Source organism: Anoplopoma fimbria, chromosome 23, assembly GCF_027596085.1.
Source record: "Anoplopoma fimbria isolate UVic2021 breed Golden Eagle Sablefish chromosome 23, Afim_UVic_2022, whole genome shotgun sequence".
In the NCBI taxonomy this organism is placed as follows: domain Eukaryota; kingdom Metazoa; phylum Chordata; class Actinopteri; order Perciformes; family Anoplopomatidae; genus Anoplopoma; species Anoplopoma fimbria.
Window position 1 is genome coordinate 12417243 of NC_072471.1, and position 19033 is coordinate 12436275.

The window sequence follows — 19033 nt, forward strand, 5'->3', positions numbered from 1 at the left end:
TGCTATTTCATTAAAAGTAGGATTGGAAAAGCTAGCTTGTTTAAAAAAATATATAAAAATACATTGATATGCAACCTCATGCATTTCTACAACCTTCATCAAGCTACAGAAAGGCCTGCGTGTGTGCCCTTTTGCAGTTAAGCGTTATTGTAAAAAACGTCCACAGCCATCACAGCCTTTTTGATCGCAGGGTACAAAGCATACAAGTGGAATTGTGAACCATTACCACTCTTTGCTGCAATTATTTTCAGCCAGGCTCTTTGGGTACTACGCTCTGCTCAGCTCTGCTGTTCTGTGTCATTTTTATTTTTCTGAACTATCCGAAAACATGACTTGAAATTTTGATGTGAGGGGCAGTTTTAGCCTCGCTATCTTGTCATCTGAAGAAGGGCAAAGAAAGATACAGATGACGGCATAGCAGAGGCGAAAGGGTGATGGAGAAATCTACTGTAATCAATAGGTGTGTAATTGGAAGCTGTCAGGTAAATGTTTTAGTATCCCCGTTGGTAATAGCTGCTCTATTGTTTTCTACACAAGATAAGGCAATTTGGTTTAGGCTGCATGGGGCTAAAAAAAAGTGCTCATCAGGGCCTTGTGTGATGTGAGGGAGCTGTTCTCTCTCTAACCATTCAGAGCGAATGCATCTTTGATGATGTTCAAATGACAGCGAACTGTTCGCTCATCATTGATGGGAAATCTTTTCAACTTCAGGATCCCAGACAGCATGGAGAGAGATGAAGAATGATTTGCACATCAATTCATGTAAAATCCTTTGAACTGTATGTTTCACTCGGCACAGCTCCTTATTCTTGCATGTTAAAATTGATAGATGAGTAAATCATTGTCCTTGGTTGTATATTTGGGGGTTTGTGCTTAGCACCATTAATGGATCCTGAGGTGTTTTGTATTGCATGCAAGAGTGTCAAGAGAGGACAACACTTTTTGGATGGCTGGAGCTAAAGTTTTTGTGGCAAAGACCCATAACAATTAACTATACAGTGGCATTTTTAAATTTGTTATTTTGCAATTAGCCTAATGGAAAATGTTCTCAGATTAAGAAGCAGGAAAAACACGTTCCATTAAGCTCTCCATAATGGTTTATGTCAGTTGGTTGTGGCATGCAGGCTGTACACATGGAAAAAACTGTCTTCTAAAAATGAATGAAATAAAACATAGTATTATTGTGACTGATTCTTAAAATACAGGGAACATTGCAAGTGATGTCAATCATAGAACTCAGAAAAATGTTGATATTTTAGGAAATGCACTTATTCCTCCTAGCAGACAGTTAGATAAGAGGATCGATACCACTCTCGTGTGTGCGTGTTAAAAATTGAGTTGGAGCCAAGAGACAATTAGCGTAGCTTATCATAAAGACTGGAAGCAGGAGGAAACAGCTGCCTTGGCTCTGTTTCAATTTCAAAAGTACACCTACGCTGTACCAGCACCACGCAGCTCACTAATTAATCCATTTATAAACCTTAAAAATGACATGTTGTGGTTTCACCAAGAGTTAGGTTCTGTAGATATTTCTTGACAAATAGTGTCCAGGTGAAGTCACCGAATCTCTCACATAACTCCTTAGAAAAACAAAAACAATGTTGTACTTTGAATGGGACTATGGCTTCTGTTTTCTCATTCTTTCAGTCTTTATGCTCAGCTAGGCTAATCGCTTCCAGAAATGAGAGTGGTATCAAGCTTTAAATCGAACTCTCCGCAAGATAGTGATTAGGCATACTGTCAAACTATTCCTTTACTTTTTTCCAAAAGAAAAGGAAACAAATGCTAAAGGATGGACATTTTCTATAATGTAAACTGAGTTCCGTGGCCTGGAGTGTTCAGGGGGTGACAGATGTCAGTGAGATCATTGAAAACCTGGTCATTTCTTGCCGGTGCCAGCCACACAGCAACGCTGGCTGCCTGACTCGTTCCCCGTGGATCGGCCGACGCTCCCGAGAAGGCTCTAAAGTGGGCTCTGTGATGTTGCCATCAAACTCTCCGTGCTGACAACACACTCTGTGGTTGTGACGGCTGCGAGCCCAGGCCCGTCCCAGAGCATCTGTTCTGTCCTCTCAATTGCTGGCTGGTTCTCTGCTTGTGACACCAGATCCATCCACATGCATCTGTGTTTCTGTCTTTGTACCTGTCGACATAATACCTTCTCCTGTCTCTTCGGCTCATCTCTTCAGTAACTTCCCTCATCTGGAGTGGTCACTCAAACTGAGAGGTTGTTGGTTTCAACATTTTGTCATTACTTTCAGTGCTGCTTGTTGTCAACAGCTGTACTTCCACTTAAATTTCCAACAACCAATTTGCAACATTTTCAACTGTATATCCGTGTCATAGCTTTACATGCCTTCGTTGACCTTATTTTGTCAGACCTAAAATATGTGATTGTTGTAAAAAGCTCATGCCCAATCGTTCACTTGATGACTTCAGCCTGTGACTACTCCAAGTTTAGATGTGGTGAACGGAACCTGCCTATGCTATACAAAAAGGGTATTGATATGGGTAATGGTGTATATAAACAAGAACATTAAGATAAGATTGATAATCTGTAAAGTACTCATTCGAGAAAACAGCCAAAATCGCACTAATTGGGAGTTTGCTCTGAATAATAAATCACAGGTTTTTTTAAAGAGATCTGTCATTACTGCCAAATAAGCCCAAGCAGTTCCTGTTGTGAAGTGGACGGTCTTGATCAAATCAAAAAGACCCGATTTTGCAATAATTACTGGCCTCTTGTTCAGTTTCCTGCTTATTATATGGGGTTTTCACCAATATATTAATTACTTCACATTGTAACCCATTTTGGTTAATTATAATGTCAAGCATTTTACAAGTTTGGCTGCAACCAAACCACAGAAGCATCTGAAGGACAGTCAGTTTTGTGCGATGAAATCAAATTTCATATCCGTCATATATATATTAAACACAACATGCATACAAATCCCAGCATAAACTAATCATCCCTGATCATCTTATAATGTCCAATTGCCTTCACCTTCACGGGAGCACAAATGCAAAGCAAAGTCTTCTTTGACTCTGAGAGTCACCAGAGGCCGACCAACAGTGGGGTCAAACCTGAAAATCAACAGCGGACAGTGACAGGGTTAAAGGGTCAACCCAGTCATCACACAGTGCTCCTGCAGAAAATGCACAGCATTCAAAATCATTTTCCTGCCACTCAGCATCCGACAAGAAAGGAGGCGGGTGGTGAGGGGCAATGGGCTAAACCATGCAGCCTTTCAAATAATGAGGAAGGAATGAATTCAGTTGGGATTTCTAATTCTGCCAGACTGTGATTAATCCCATCAGTAAACAAAGCAGAGGTCATCGTGTTTTGGAGAACTCCAATTAGAGAGTAATCAGTGCTAATCAGACAAGCTGCTCACCGGCATCTTGGTGATTTCGGCAGTAAAGGGCTCTCTAGTGAATAGTCTGCCCTCCACACTGAGAACGACCGACCCACACTCTGTGATCCCGTGTTAAGGGAGTGGGAGGCAGAAGAAAGGAAGGAGGCTAATTAGCGGTGCCATTCATTAGCGACTTCGTGTGATGTGTGCTTGGGTGGGATGGCGAAGACTGAATGTTGCTCTGATGTGGCGAGTGGGCTTTTAGTCAATGTGAGTACATGTAGGTCTTGTGTGTGTAAGCTGAGGTACAGTGGAGAAGGAAAAAAAACAATTAGAGTGAAGAATTAGGGACAGTCATTTGCCTTGATAACACCAGAGGGCATGCTGATGTAAATGAACAGTGACTCATTGTTTTCTTCCAGTGTCCAGCCTGGAATCATAAAACTTGCCTTTGCATCTGATGCCAGCTTTCAAGGTTAAAGGCCTGGCTAGATGAGATTGTTTGCCAATCGAAGGGACACTTTGCATTTACAGCTACATAGGGAAAGCAAAATCAACATTTTTCCCCTTTAGTGTAATAACTACATATAAAGAGGGGCTTAGTTGTCACTGTCAGATGCATGCGTTCATTTGATATTACGAACCGTTCAAAAATTGCCGCTTACTTTCATAAATTACAGGAATAGTTTTACATTTTAGGTGATATGCTTTAATGCTTTCTTGCCCAGATTTAGATTAGAAGAGCAATACCACTGTTGGGTCTGTGCTTTTCAATATGAAGCTATAGCCAGTGGCTGATAGCTTAGCTTAGCATAAAGACAGGAAATAGCGGGGAAATAGCTAGCATGCTCAAGTCTAAAGAGAACAAAATCGGCCTCTAGCACCTGTGAAGCTAAACCTTCACAAAACAAATTATAGAAATCCAAATTTATGGTTTTACTTAGCATGTGCTGGACTATTTCTTGGCCGGGCAACCTCATGGTGACAAATAGGCTCCAGGATATCACTGCTCCTTGTCAAGAAATAGATTAGCACACAACACACTGTAAAATTGTTGTTTTTACGTTTTGGTTATGAATATATGTGTTAATTAGTGAGCAATAGGTGTGCTTGTTAGCGGATTTTGTGAACTCTTGACAGAGTCCGGCTAGCTTTTTCTACCTGTTTTCAGTGTTCATGCTAAGCCAAGCTAATCGTCCCATCTCCAGCTTCAAACTGTATACACAGAATGAGAATCTGCTCATGTAGCTCTCAGCACGAAGTATAAAAGTTTATTTCCTGAAATTTTCAACTGTTCCTTTGACAAATAGGATTCGTTACACACAAACAGCACATTCCTCTCTCTCTCTCTCTCTCTCTCTCTCTCTCTCTCTCTCTCTCTCTCTCTCTCTCTTTCTCTCTCTCCTCTTTCTCCGTAGCAGCATGATTGGTCCGCAGGGAGCCCTAATCAAATAACTCGCAGGCCATTGCAGCTGCCATTTCAGCCATTTCGGTGGAATACACACAGATGCCGGGTGTGCTCCCTTCTGGCCCATCAGTCCAAACAGTGATGTAAGGCTTTACTCATCACTATTACCTGTCTCAGCTTTGGAGACATTTATAGGCCAAGGAGCGCACCGCAATAATGAGTTTGTGTTTATTGCTAACGTGTTGCCAGTAGAAATGGCAGATCCTAAGTGATTTGCGACTTTAATTACTCCACCTGGCCCTCTGATGGCCTATTGTCCCATCCACCCCCCCACCCCACGCCTCAATATACATAAATGACATGTTAATGACTCGTGCACTGACAAAGGCTTCTGTGGGGGCGGAGTTGTTTGCTCCATTCATACCTCAAGGTTATCTGTGAATCATACTTCTTTATGAGAGCTCTGATTGCTCGACAAAAATCAATAAGTACTTTTAAGTTGTTTTAGGTTCTCCTTCTGTCAGGCAAAATAACAGGATTTAGTTTCATTGTGAGACTTCGGGAAGGTTCCCAATCAATGTTCATGATGTCAACAAGATATCTAATTTGCGTTCAGGAGCTCTCTGTCTTTATCCTGAGAAGGTTTGCTACCTTTCATGGTCAGGCACTTTCATGTCTTGCTTGCATTTCCTTCACTGTGCAAAGCAAATTGAACTCATTTTCATAATTGTTCTTCAAATGAAAGTTCTGAGAGAAGAATCAAAGGGCAAAGTCACAAACAATTTGCTGACAATAAACTCTGTTCCTTTCTTGTTCTGCCAAGTTGGCAAAATCCCTTGCCTAAAAAGAAGTGCTGTTTTTCGGGGCAGTCGACTTGGCTCCTTTAAAATAAAAAGCACCACCGTGGCCCTTTTGCCTAAAAGATTGATTAAAAAAGGATGTATCCTCGCCTGGGCTAGCACAGCCTCCAATTAGCATCTAGTTAAGCTATTTGGAGTAACGTTACTAAGGAATTTGAAGGCAGTCCATTGGGAAAGTCTTTCTCGCTGAGGGAAGAAAGGAATCCTTATATCCTCCTTAATTAAAACATGATTTACGCTTAGTCCCAGCTATGAAGTTGCCTTTGATGGTTCTTTTGTCAATTAAAAGTAAGTCCTATGGAAGATTACACAGCGCTCATTACAAGCAGGTTATTCTCAAGGACATGCAAGTTCTGGCTTTTAAGTAAGGAGCTGCTGGGTGGGTTAGTGCAAGGACACAAGAGGGGGAACTCTCAAAATGAGTAAGATTTCATACTTCTGTGTCATATAGCTCTTCTATCGAGGGCTAGTCCCTCAAGAGTATCTCCCACCTCCTCGTTTTCCCTCCTCCTCCTATCCCTCTCCGCCTCCCTCACCCTGTCTCCTCAACACAAACAAAAAAGAAGACGTCTCGTTGCTGTCGTCAGATGCTTGCCTCTGTGTTCTCCCTTCGTGTAACGGACACGGCTGTTAACAGCTGAATCCTGGGCTGCACATCTGCCAAAGTCCTCACGCTCCATTTACGCCCTGCCATCGAAACACCAATACAGCACTTATGCACTTCAAAAAAAATCTAAGCCTGCCTGAGAGAGAAGGGCAGCATGAATATTTAACAAGGAAACTACTTTTAGATACTCGCAGGCAAAAAAAAAAAAAAAAAAGAGGGCATGGCTGGTCTAAATGTCCTTAACTGATGAGACTGAGAAAAAGAACAAGCATCCAGCTGCCCTCCACTCACCTCAAAGCTGTGTTCAGGATGTTCATTGGCCCTGACGGGATAAATGGTATGTCATAGCACTGAGCGCAGTGCTGGAGGTATATTCTCCCCATTGAAATTCAGCAAAGCCCACTGGACGATGTGAGGTATATTCTCCCCATTGAAATTCAGCAAAGCCCACTGGACGATGTTATGTCACCAAGGTTTATCTGATGTTTGAGAACTTCATATACTTTCGGGCTACAAATCTTCCATACACTCCTCATGGACAAGCTGAAACCTACTCCCTACTGTTTTTCCCTTTTCCTCACTTTTTTTTGTGCTGGCTTTAATTACCGTTCCAAAGTTGCCAAACTCTAAACTATGAGCTGTTCTATATTCGCCGGGGGATTCAATATTGCTAATTCCAATTCTGGCCCAGAGAAACCAGTGTGCCATGATTTAGTCTGACAGCCCAACAGCGGAGTGTATATTTGAATGACAGTAAGATATAAGACCCCCCTTTCTCCTGAAATTACTCACCTTGCACCCTCGCAATCTATCGTAGCACAGTGTCATTGCTTTCTGTGATTTCCCAGCAACAATCCCCCCCCCCCCATCCGTGGGCTGTAGGTGTAGATTGGAATGGAAATCGACAGGATCAAATGGGATCAATTATTAAATCCGCTGTTTGGCAGAAAATGGAGTAGAGGTGGGCGGGCAGAGGGGGAGAGGGGAAGCGAGAGAAGCTTTCTCTGCGTGGACTTTTATCTTTCATGACTTGGAAAAAAATGAAGATTAGTGCACTCGGGTGGGTAAAAAACAGGCCAAGCAGAGGCAAGATTGACGGTTTATTTAAGAGGCCATTAACTTTACATACGTTGCTTTGAAAAGACACTTGCGTTGCAGCTTAGGGCCCCAAGGCTCTGAGTTTCCTAGCAGCCACGATACCGAAAAACAAACCAGATTATCACAAACACATTTCAAGAGCGGTTGTAGCTTGGTGTTGGTACTTACATATATCTCATGTTGTTCTGCTAATAGAACCCAGAGAAATACGGAGCACATGACAGCTTGACCTTTTGAATTTTATGTTGGTCAAATGGAGGCACTTCTTACCGTAAATCAGTAGGAAATGTACATGAAGGCTGGAACAAATGATGAAGACAGAGCGTAGAGGACAAGGCCAACAAAAAAGTCAGTCCAATGTCTTAATAATTGTCCGTTTTCCTAGATGTGTTTCTTCAATACATAGTGTGTTAACAAAAATAATTTTGGAGAGAAAGGAAGAAAATGATCTGATATGAAAAATACATGACTGAGATAGTTGTAATTTATTTCTCTCTTGCAGTTTTAACTTCAGAATTGTCTACTAGAACGTCCAGCGTTTAAATAATCTATTTACTTTGATGCAGCCTTGTAATTACCTAAACAAACAAAACATTTGTAGGGACTGGCAAGCCTCTACACTTCTTTGCATTTTACATAGTGCTATGCCAGGTCATATTTCAGAAAAAAATAAAATAAAACTGTAAATATTGTTAGTATCACCTCTTTAACTTTTCACTTTAGCTTAACTTTTATTAGTCACTTTTATGCATTTTTTTTACTCTTGTCAAGGATTTTAATGACTTATATATATTTCCTGTTGTAAAAAAAAAAAATCCAAGTGTTTCAGAGTCCAAATGAAGAGGCAAAACATAAAGCAGATACCATATTTTATTCTTGAGGCAGCAGGGTTGCAGAGAGACAGTCCATTAACTGGGAGTCCTAAGTTGAAGCCACTATGACAGAGAGCGTCTGCCCTTCTGAAGAATCCCTCATTTCCACCTGCTCCACTAGTGCTGTCCTGTTACTGATCCTGAACTCTGTCCTCCCCGTTAGTCTTAGGCAGAAACAGACCTACTCAAGGACCCGTGTAATATCACACACTACCTTTTCTCTGGGGAATGGAATAGTTTGGGATTATGATGAAGGTTTCCCTCTCTTTTGTTCCGTGGCATCCAGCTGGGTTGGATAGAAGACAGGGCACTGAGTCAGCACAGGGAGGCGGCCGCAGCAAGGAGCTGATTTAAACCACCGCCGTACCAGGGCTCAACTTTCATTAGCCGTTGTCATTATTCCCCAGCCGCTGTCTGACAGATGGCATTGTGGGATATCGGATTTTATGGCAGGTCATCTTTCATATCCAATTTCTTTTCTCATTTGATGAGAAGTTCTCGCTCCAGTCAAATTCATTTTGCAGTTTGAATATTGATCGGACTCTGCACTCTCTCTTTCTCTTACCCCCTTCCTCCTCTCGCTCTCTACCTTCCCATCTTTCTCTCTCTCTCTCTCTTGCTCTCTATGTCTCTCTCTCTCTTTACCTACATCTACTGCAAGTCTCTTAAGACTTAATGGTCTCTTGCTCTTGGCACTCGCTCTGGAACACTGGTGCTTGGCCGTCTGATGTACAGCGACCCACCATGAAAAATCATGAATAAATATGAGGTGAATTTGAAAGTCAGTTAATAAGCCTGCATTTGTCAATTCTCAATATTCAAGTTCGCATTAATACAATCATTCCCCATAATTACTGTAGGGCCTAATTACCAGAGTACATTTAAATAAGATTGAATCAGTAATGCAGTACAAACAAGTCTTATGGCATACAGGAGCACGGTGGGGTTTTAATGCTGTTCCGCGTAATCTATTATATCAGCAAATCCTTTGAGGGCTGTTGAAATTAGCTTTAGCCTCACCCTGAAATAAATTGATGTCTTTTGAAAGGCACCGTCAGTCTCACAGCCACTCCACAAGGACATTAGGGGTCAAGATCTTAGCTCTGATATGGCAGCAGCAAGCTTTTATCTCCTGTTGTTTTTTTTTTTCATTTGGCAGACAGGATATAGATGGGGATCGGTGTAGATATTTTGCCCGTGCAGACGGTGACCTGACAGAACCCTATTCCACCTGTTTGCACTGACAGAACCGCTGCCGGAAAATGGCCCACCGTAATGACCCATTAAAAATTCAGTATTTGGCGTAATGAGATGATCGTGCCCTGCCAGCAATGTCTTGGATCTGAGGAACATTCCATTGAGGAGGGGGCACTGCAGCACGATATTATATTCTAAATGATAAAAGGCTTGGAGGGGACTGGGGATATAAGTAGATCTGTGAGATGAAGAAGTCTTTATAATGTAAATATGACTTGCTTCAGTGAGGCTGGGAAATATGGAGCCTTTGGTCAGAATGAGCTTTGTGTCACATTAGTCTAAGTAATGGTTCATTTCTGAATACTAAGATTTGCTAAAACAACCCATAAAATGACTTTTTTGGTTAGGCGAGGAATGAAACAATCCAGCCTAAAACTCGTAAAGCATGAAGGAACAGATTTGTCCCGCTGTTATATTGCAATTTGAGCGGTGATCAAGCATAAGATAGTGGAAATCTCAATCTGGACCTGTTCATATTCCAAAACCCTTCTTGGACTCTTTTTTTTGGCCCTACAAGTCAAGCTGTCAGGGTGGTGACACACAAGAGGAGGCAAAACATTTCACTGCTTGTTTGTTTTCTGCTCCATTACACGGTTCCAACAGAAGTAGAAAAAAAAAAAGAATTAACAAGACAGCCTCTACTTTCTTTAACAAACTTTGCTTATATGCAATCACATTACATCTGCATTGAGACTAATACGCCAGCTCTCTTCTTTGATAATACATCAGCAAGCATAGTTTTACATCCTGATCCCATGGGAAGCTATGGGATCTCCATGCACCCATGGACTCTGGGCTGGACTGACAGGAGACAGCTATAAAGAGCCTCTAACCAACCTAACAGTGCATGAAACACAGAAGCCTCCTTGGTCCGCTGGTCCTCCCCAGGGCTAAAGTGAATGGTGAACAGCACAAATAGTAGGATATAGTATGTGTGTGTGTGTGTGGGGGTCAGAAGAACAGAACAGTAATTTCTCCTGCACAGCATCTGCCCGGTTGCCAGGGAGACCTTCATCCTCACTCTGAGCTATGAAGCGAGACATCACAAAGTACGGAACAATGTGGGACCAAGCTATGATTGGCTGGCAAACGACCACCGGTGTTGTATCGCAGGCATGACACCGGTGCTGGATGCCAAATCCTGTCGTCACGGGAACAAGGCCTTGGAGGATCTCAGGAGACTCTTGGCAGAGGAGACAAAGGAGGCATGTGTTTTTCTCTGTGTTCCTGTCAGCATGCAACTTTGGAGGCTTACCATCGAATTTGTGTTATGTTTTTATGTCATTGCCAGTGCCATTGTTCCAATCAGCATTGAGGGGGTTTGTGTGTGAATGTGTGTGAAGGGGATGTATCTCCCTTTTGCTCTTGTCACTTTGATATAGTGCACTCATTAGAGAAACCAACATAAGAGTCAATAGCCAAGCTAAAGGCTCTGCAAGGGTGTACGTAAGTATCGTGGTGCTTTGAGCTGTAGGCTAACATGCTAACAATGATAATAACATGCTGACATTTAGCAGGTATACTGTTTTCATTTTTCACCTGCTTAATTTAGTGTCTTAGCATGCTTACATTTGCAGATAAGCAATAATTTGGGACAGGTGGGTGATGAGAATGTTATTAGTTAAGCGTAAGTATAAGACCAAGTGAAAGTTTGACCTGATGATGGTGCTACCTGAAATGCTAAGGGGTCAACAAAGTTATTACAATTTATCCTGAGGGTGGCATTCATTTCTGTACCAAATTTCATAGCAAGCATAGTTGTGGAGACATTTTACTCAAAACCACAACTTTCAACCTCATGTTAGAATTAGAAGTGAAGTGATTTTGCCCTGCTGGTGGTGCTACAGAAAAATGTATTTTGAAGTCCATCCATATACTATAGTTTTTTTATGTGGTAAAATAGGATACGAACTACATTTCTTTGCACAACCCTGTGTTGTAAAATGACAGTAAATAAAACCTTGAACCTTAAGATTCAGTCTGGTGCAAATTGGTGCACCGACTGACTGAACAACAGACTTCCGTTGCCACTGGTATTCATAATAAATGGCCACAGTTGAGTTATCTGTCTCTGTGTGTCTGTAGATTGTTTGTAATATTTCTATCTTCAAGATCATACAATGTCCTCAAAAGCACAGAAACCTGCAAGAAATCCTCCAAAGTGAAAGTTATAGGCTAAGAATTGAGTTCAGGTTTAAGATTCAGATTTAGTGTATGCTGATATCACTAACCTGAAATACTCTTGTGGAGCTACTAAAGATAGAACGAGCATCATGGCTGCCATGTAGTTAAAGAGTCCATCCTACATCTAGAAGGTCACAACTTAAACCCCTGTGTCCTTTCAAATATGTCAATGTACTAGGCTAAACCTTTTGTAGATCATTCTTGTCTTTCTGGGTACAAAAGTCACTTGAGTGTAAGTACGGTTGAGCAGATAAGATGGTGCATATTCTTTGACTTATGAAAAAGCAACTGAAGGAGTTTGGCATTGGAAATAGACGTAGCAACAGGAATGAAATATCCGTTTCCAGTAAGGAATAAATGAGCAGTCAAACGTACGGACAAGACAAGCTCAAAAATATGGGTGAGCATCAGTACTGCTTTTTTTAATGGCAGATTGCCTTTGCTTGCCATCTGCCTCTTTGATGCCTGTAGTAGCCCTGTGAATGCCAGTTTCTTTAGCCTCAGGCTAGATTCTGTCTCAACAGGGCCCAAGATTAACACTCACCAGTCATCAAATGCAAGTAAATTTAGTTTTTGGCGAGTAAATTATGAAGACCACCCGCCAATCTGGCCGGTAGAAGCATTTCATACACGCGGTGGAGAAAGATGCTCAGTTTGCTGTCACTTCAATCTGCTAGACCTGTGCTATGGCTACCGCAAGTAATGTAGCTAACATTAGCTACGCAAGACGGGGTTTCGGCCAGTGTATTGCGATTTTCTTTTTTAAGTTTGTATTTTTGAAGGCTTTATTCAACTGCTCTTCTGAGCTTTGCTCAGCACCAGGCATCAACCTCCAGTTCTGAGAAATAATGTGCCTTAAACTTGCATTCTTTATAATGGCCAGCAGGGGGCGGCTCTTCTGGATTAAAAAATAAGTTTTATTGAATAGAGGTCTATGAGGAAATTAACCTACTTCTCATTTGATTTATTACATCAGTAAATATTTGGTCTCAGTCGCCAGTTTCAAGTCCAAAACAGCATGATGGTCATTGGTAAATTATCGCCCATTTATTTAGTAATTAATTTTGGACCCTGTGTCTCAAGGTAGACAGCTCATTGGGGGCTTGAAACGGCATCTCTGGTGGGGACAAAGGCAGGACGTCTGTGCTGCGCTTATTACATAAAAAAATACATATTTAATACTATGACTTTTAGACTAATTTAAAATATTTGGTTTAATTCCTGTGAACAAGACAAGACAAATATATATATATATTTAATGTCCACTTGTTGTTGATCACATTGTTTTCATTGTTTTCAGAGACACCTACTGTGCACCAACAAAGTAACCATTTCTATCCACCCTAATATCCTTTCATGAACATTAAATCTTAGTTAAATAAACACTACCAAAAAAACATTGCACATAAGAAGGTTGGACACCAAATGGTCATAGCATGAGCGTCCTGTGACAGTATATATAGTGAGAAGTGACTGGTTGTCATGGCAACGCTGTATACCATCATGTATACGATTGGACATGACAAGTCAGCTGGTAGCAACACGGCTCGGAATGAGCCAGTGATTGTGAGGCATAAGAGAAATTGACAGTGCCTGAACTAAGGCTATGCTCCATTCCTTACAGCAGAAGTAGTTTATCATTAGTCGTTATGGAACTGTAGATGCTTTAATCTTTCTTACTTTATTTAATAAAAAGCAAAGACATTCGGTGCTCCTATTTTGAAGTGCTCTTTCATGTTTGTCATCAATGTTAATTCAAAACTATACATCTGTAGAGGCTAAGTAAATATTTCAAAGTGCTCGCATTGGCTCTGATTTTTTTTAAAAGGTTCACTTGAAATCCAACAATTTGAGTCAAACCCAGCAATTGTGGTCACTTAACTACCAGCAATCTTTCAACTTTCTGGACATATAATTTATTTTTGACGTCTTGGAACCCCAACTGGACTATCTAGCTGTCAAACATGCGAAACAAGAGTGGAGTGGAGAAATAGCACTTTTCTCTCTGCAGTGAATGTAAAGCACACTATCAAAGAAACATGTTGCTTCAAAGGATCAATTTTAAGCTAAAATGTACCTTAATAATTATTTACAGTTAAATCAGACTATCTTTGATATTTAGCACTACAGCCTTCAGTTGATGTTTTATGTATTTCTATCTGATTCTTGCATGCCTTAACTTTCCTCTTCTATACTGTTTAGGAAATAGAGACACTTCCATTTCAGCTGTGAGTCAGCCAATGAATTGCAGACAGGCCCAAACGTTAAATGTGTGGGAAGATCATCTGGCATTTGCATAGAGGAATATTAATAGGGGCCACGGCTAACTTCACAAGATTTATTTTTTATTTTTTTCATTTGAAAATTGGCTCGTCCACTGAGGTGCTCTTGTAAATGGCTGCCAAGCCTCAAATAATTCTGTGGTGGTAAATATTTCATGATGGAGTGATATTAACGGTCCCTTAAGTCTTTGTCAGCTTCAGGACTAATACCAAAATAATGAAGCGACTGCTTTGCGGGCAATAAATAATTATATATTGCACTGAAAAATCGGCACTAGAGGTGTCATTGCAAAAGGTGTAAGTCAAACAGAGACAGAAAGTGTTTTGGTGTCATTGTAGCATGCTGTAAATGAAATACAGTGGGCATGCAATATAATATCTGGCTCCAAAACCTCTAGCTTTAAGAATAAACAACAGGTGTGTGATAGAAATGGAACATTGGATGCATACAGCATAAGCGTGGGTTTCAAACTTCTCATGTTGCTGCATAACACTCAGCCACATCTCACTTGGAAGTTCTTTGGGGCCTGAACACCACCTGACAGCTTGAGATGAGGCTCAAAGTTGATTTAGAGCCTGATTCGCTCTCTGTGCAATCTTTCAAATTTAATGTTGGTTACTGAATTGAGTATCCCTCCCTAGTCCTACTTCCATTTATAGTCATCCTAGCTGAAGACGGGCGAAAGTGGTGTTCACTCTTTCCTTCCCTTCTCTTCCCTTCCCATGACTAATCTTTATGCAGAGACAGGTGTTCCCATTAAGATTGATCTATATGAACATTTCCACCTATAGCATACAGATATGTTAATGTAGACATATAACCATATCCACACAACTTCCCCTTATCCTCTGCTAAGATATTCACAGCATAATGTAAATGAAGGAGACTGCCTGTGTGCAGCACACATCCAATTACTGTCTGGGATGCTAAAGGCTGCCACATGATGGACAGCTGAGCAGGTCTGGCAGCAGAGGATGTGAGGCTTGGAGTGGGATCTACAGTGGGGATTGAGGGAAAAATTGATTTTGATGCTGAGGCAGAACGAGTCAGGTGTAGTGGAAGCATTTTGAATTATCTTCAAACAGGAATAGTCACCGCCGATGAACAAATCAGTGACGCATGCAAACGCACACAAACCTCTGGGTGCACTCACTGTGTGTGGTATGAGTCACACAGGAGGGTTGATATTTTCGGGCTGGGAAATAACATAGACGAGTATTCCCTCTCAGCTTCTGCTCTTCTTTAGACGCCGCTAAGGGCCTGCTTTTCCAGGACACTTTCAAAGAGGAGGCAGTTGGTGGCTGCTGGCAACGCCATACAGTGCTGCCCCGTCCAAAATATGGTGGAACTATTCATTCAGAGCCTGTTGCAAATTTCCAACACAACCCTACTCTCAACATCAAACACTTTTCTTGGACAAGGATCAGAGAATTCCCAGCAATCTCAGTGGATCATTTTAGATGCTAAAAATACATATTAAGGAGAAGACGGTCTCTAGAATGTTATGAATGATCACACAATAACAAGGACACTCAGTGTTATTGATGCACGGGCCACCGTGTTGGATTGTCTAGTTAATCAGCACCAAGTCAGAGCTGCAGAGGTACAGCAGGCATGCTGATATACACCATCTACACGCAAGCAAAGGCCCAATTTTACACTTGTCACATCTCATATTTTGTATAAATTAGGATATACACTTGTATTTATGCTAACAGGTAGATCATGTGCTTAAATCCTCCACTAATGTGCTTAAACACACCACTAAAAAAAGCAGTTGCTAAAAAAAGGAAAAAAAAGAAAAAGCACAGATGTAACACTCATATTCAGCAAGTGGTAGGTGGCAGCCCGCATCCATAAATCTTAAAAAGAGCGAATTTGTACATAAATTAATGTTCCTGACCATTTATACTGCCCTTTCCACATCACTATTATCTCGAAACCAGCCATTTGGAAAATATATCCGTTTGTTAAATCCCAACCTCGTTTTATGCATGTGTATTGAAAACATCAACACATGTTAAATAATTTATCAATGAGACCAAATAAATGCACGTAGGCTGAGTGAACAGGTTCTCATTTTTTACTCTCTTAAAACAAACAGAATATGCGCCAGCCTGTCATATTAAATTCAATGTTATAAGTATGCTACAATTATCAGAAAAATACGAACATTCATGCTCCCTAATGTGGCTGAAAGGTTTACTTTGGATATACATTTTAAATGAAAAAGAGTACTAAGATTATTCTTTTTTTTTGTCTTTATGTTTCAAGTAAATACAAATCTAGTATATCTCACCCAAAGCAGTAACATATTTATCTCACCCACCAGTTGTGGTATCTAGCCACGCAGCTAGACTCGGTTTATTTGCTCGGCTTTAGAGATATCCACCTCTGCTGCCAACACAATACAATAGTGGTGAATGTAATGCTGTTCGTGGAGCTTAACACATTGCAATATGACATTTGAAAAGACTTTTCTTTCCAAGAAAATGGTCCCTTTTAATCCACAGACCTTCACTTTTTTACTGGAGCTTCTCCTGAGTTGAAGAAATAGCCCCAATATGAAAACTATTGATGCTGAGGTCTGTGGATTATCCCGAGTAACCAGAACATTGTTTCTGGTAATTGCTAGGGTTTTCTCTCCGTTTTTCAATTACTTTGAAGGACTACATAATGAGCAGCTCATTTGTGTTTTCTCTCGTTTCCTTTTTTCACAATGCGCCTCTTGCAAAAGGACATCATTTGCTGTAAACTGCAGTGAACAGTAAGTAGCAGGAAGTACAACGGGACCATTAAATCCGTGTGAGAATGACGTTTAAACAATCCACTCCTCTACAAAAACCCTTTTGTTTCCAGTGAAAATTGGTTTTAAACTAAGCATAAACTCTAATTGTACATATTTACACATCAAGTGTGTAATCTCCAAATCAGAAATGAGACATTTGATCACATAAGGATAATGTGTTGTTGTGGAAGTAACTTCATATGCCTGTGCCTGCTTTTGTTTTGGTGGAGGTTTGCTTGTATGCGTGCTTTCATTTATTTTTACATAGGAAGGGAGTAAACACATTAAGATGCAGGAGATGTTACCCATTCAGGGATTAACTGCCTATTAATCTTGCACTTTCACATGTGCATCATTTACCCCAGTATTTCTGCCAAATGCAGCCACAACCGGCGTTGTAAATGCATAAACAGCTCACAAAAATAGTCTTCCTTTGTCCTGTTGTGTCAGAGTAATCACACATTTCCTCCCGCTACTGTTCTCAATAATTCAAGCTGTTAATATCACCCATAGTTAGAATGTAAAATATGTGTGTGGATAGTTTGTTTTATATGCTTTGCATATTTATATTTCTTTCAGACAAATAAACCACTTTTTTGCAGTCAATTTTTTTAATATTGTTTTTTAATTGAAAATCTGTCAGTGTGTGTGTGTATTTTAAAATCAAATTAAAGCAGCAGTGGCTGCCAGTCGCAGTGCTGGCTGCTGCTGTGTGTGATATGAATATGAAATGACACTGAAGTACATACTCTGCAGACCTGGGAAGCATCCAATACTGTGTGTCCATCTTGCCCTGTTACTTCCCCTTCCCCAAGAGACATGTTCATCATGGTAATTTCTCCGTGAGCAGACTGAAAAAGTGTGTGAAGGCATTCGGTGTTTCCCTGCAGGGTTTTCCCAATGCTGAGGTGTACACAGATTCATACAAACTGCATGGCTGCACCTTGTTCCGTTCCTTGTTTATTTCACGACGGTGAATAATGGTTTGATTTTAAACAGTAATCCCCCTTTTCTATAAATGTATAATTTAGGCTAACCATAAAATGCTGTGTTTCATTTCCCTGTGCCACCTTTGAACAAGCAGTTAGGACTATGGGCAGTTTGGTTTCAGTGCTCGCTCAGATTTATTCAGCCCAGGTAAATTATAGATAGGTCTTTTCAAAGCTGCAATAAAAAAAAAAGAAATTCTGACTAACAGCACTTTAAAAACTTTTTCAAATGGGCAAACCACTAAAGTAAAAAAATTGAAAGGCTGTAGTCCATTTGCAAACCCCTTGGCATAGCAAAGCTAGGTCATACACTAAGTTTAATCTTTATGTTTAATTGTGTTTTGGATGCAGACAGTCTTCCAACACGCCTCGGGGCAGTATGTGAAATTAAAAGCCATGTGTGACAGTTTGATGCCGACATGAGTTTGACGGCTTACGCAACAGAGCGATGCCAGACCCATTATATACATGAATCATTGTCATTTCCATCACATCCACTTCTCCAGTTGAAATATGCATTGTGTTTCTCTACTTATTCTTCTCCCTCTCTCTCATGTGATAAAGCTGGAAGGGAGCGAAAAGTAAGTGATTTTCATTGGAAGTACACAATGTCATTTCCTCCCGGTGACACCCAAGTGGAGGCACGCATTGCTGCGTGCTTGGCTGACATCTCGAAGTGGATGGCGACACACCACCTGAAGCTGAACCTGGACAAAACCAAGCTACTGTTCCTCCCAGGGAAGGGTTGCCCGCACCGAGACCTGTCCATCACCATTGATGATGCCGTGGTGACGCCAACTCGGACTGTGAGGAATCTGGGTGTGACCCTGGACGACCAACTGTCGTTCTCAGCAAACATTGCATCGGTCACACGCTCCTGCAGATTCCTCCTCTACAACATCAGGAGGATTCGCCCCTTCCTCACTGAGGAGACGGCGCAGGTGCTCATCCAGGCTCTGGTCATCTCCCGCCTGGACTACTGCAACTCACTACTTGCTGGAGCCCCGGCGTCGGCCATCAGTAATCTGCCTCTGCACTATACTTTTGATCTGGCTTATGCTTTGAGATGCTTGTTTAAGAAAGGAGATGCACTTATGACTTCTGGTGACTAGTAGTTCTCTTGAATACCTATGTTGAATACACTAACTCGCTTTGGATAAAAGCGTCTGCTAAATGACTGTAATGTAATCTGTAATGTAAAAAGGAAACAAGGGTGTAATATAGATATTTATCCACGTTGGATTCATTTCCAAGAGATTATATACTGGAAATGGTGAGCAACTCACTGTTGGGAGATATAAATCAAGCAATGACAATACTGCTAAAGCTTT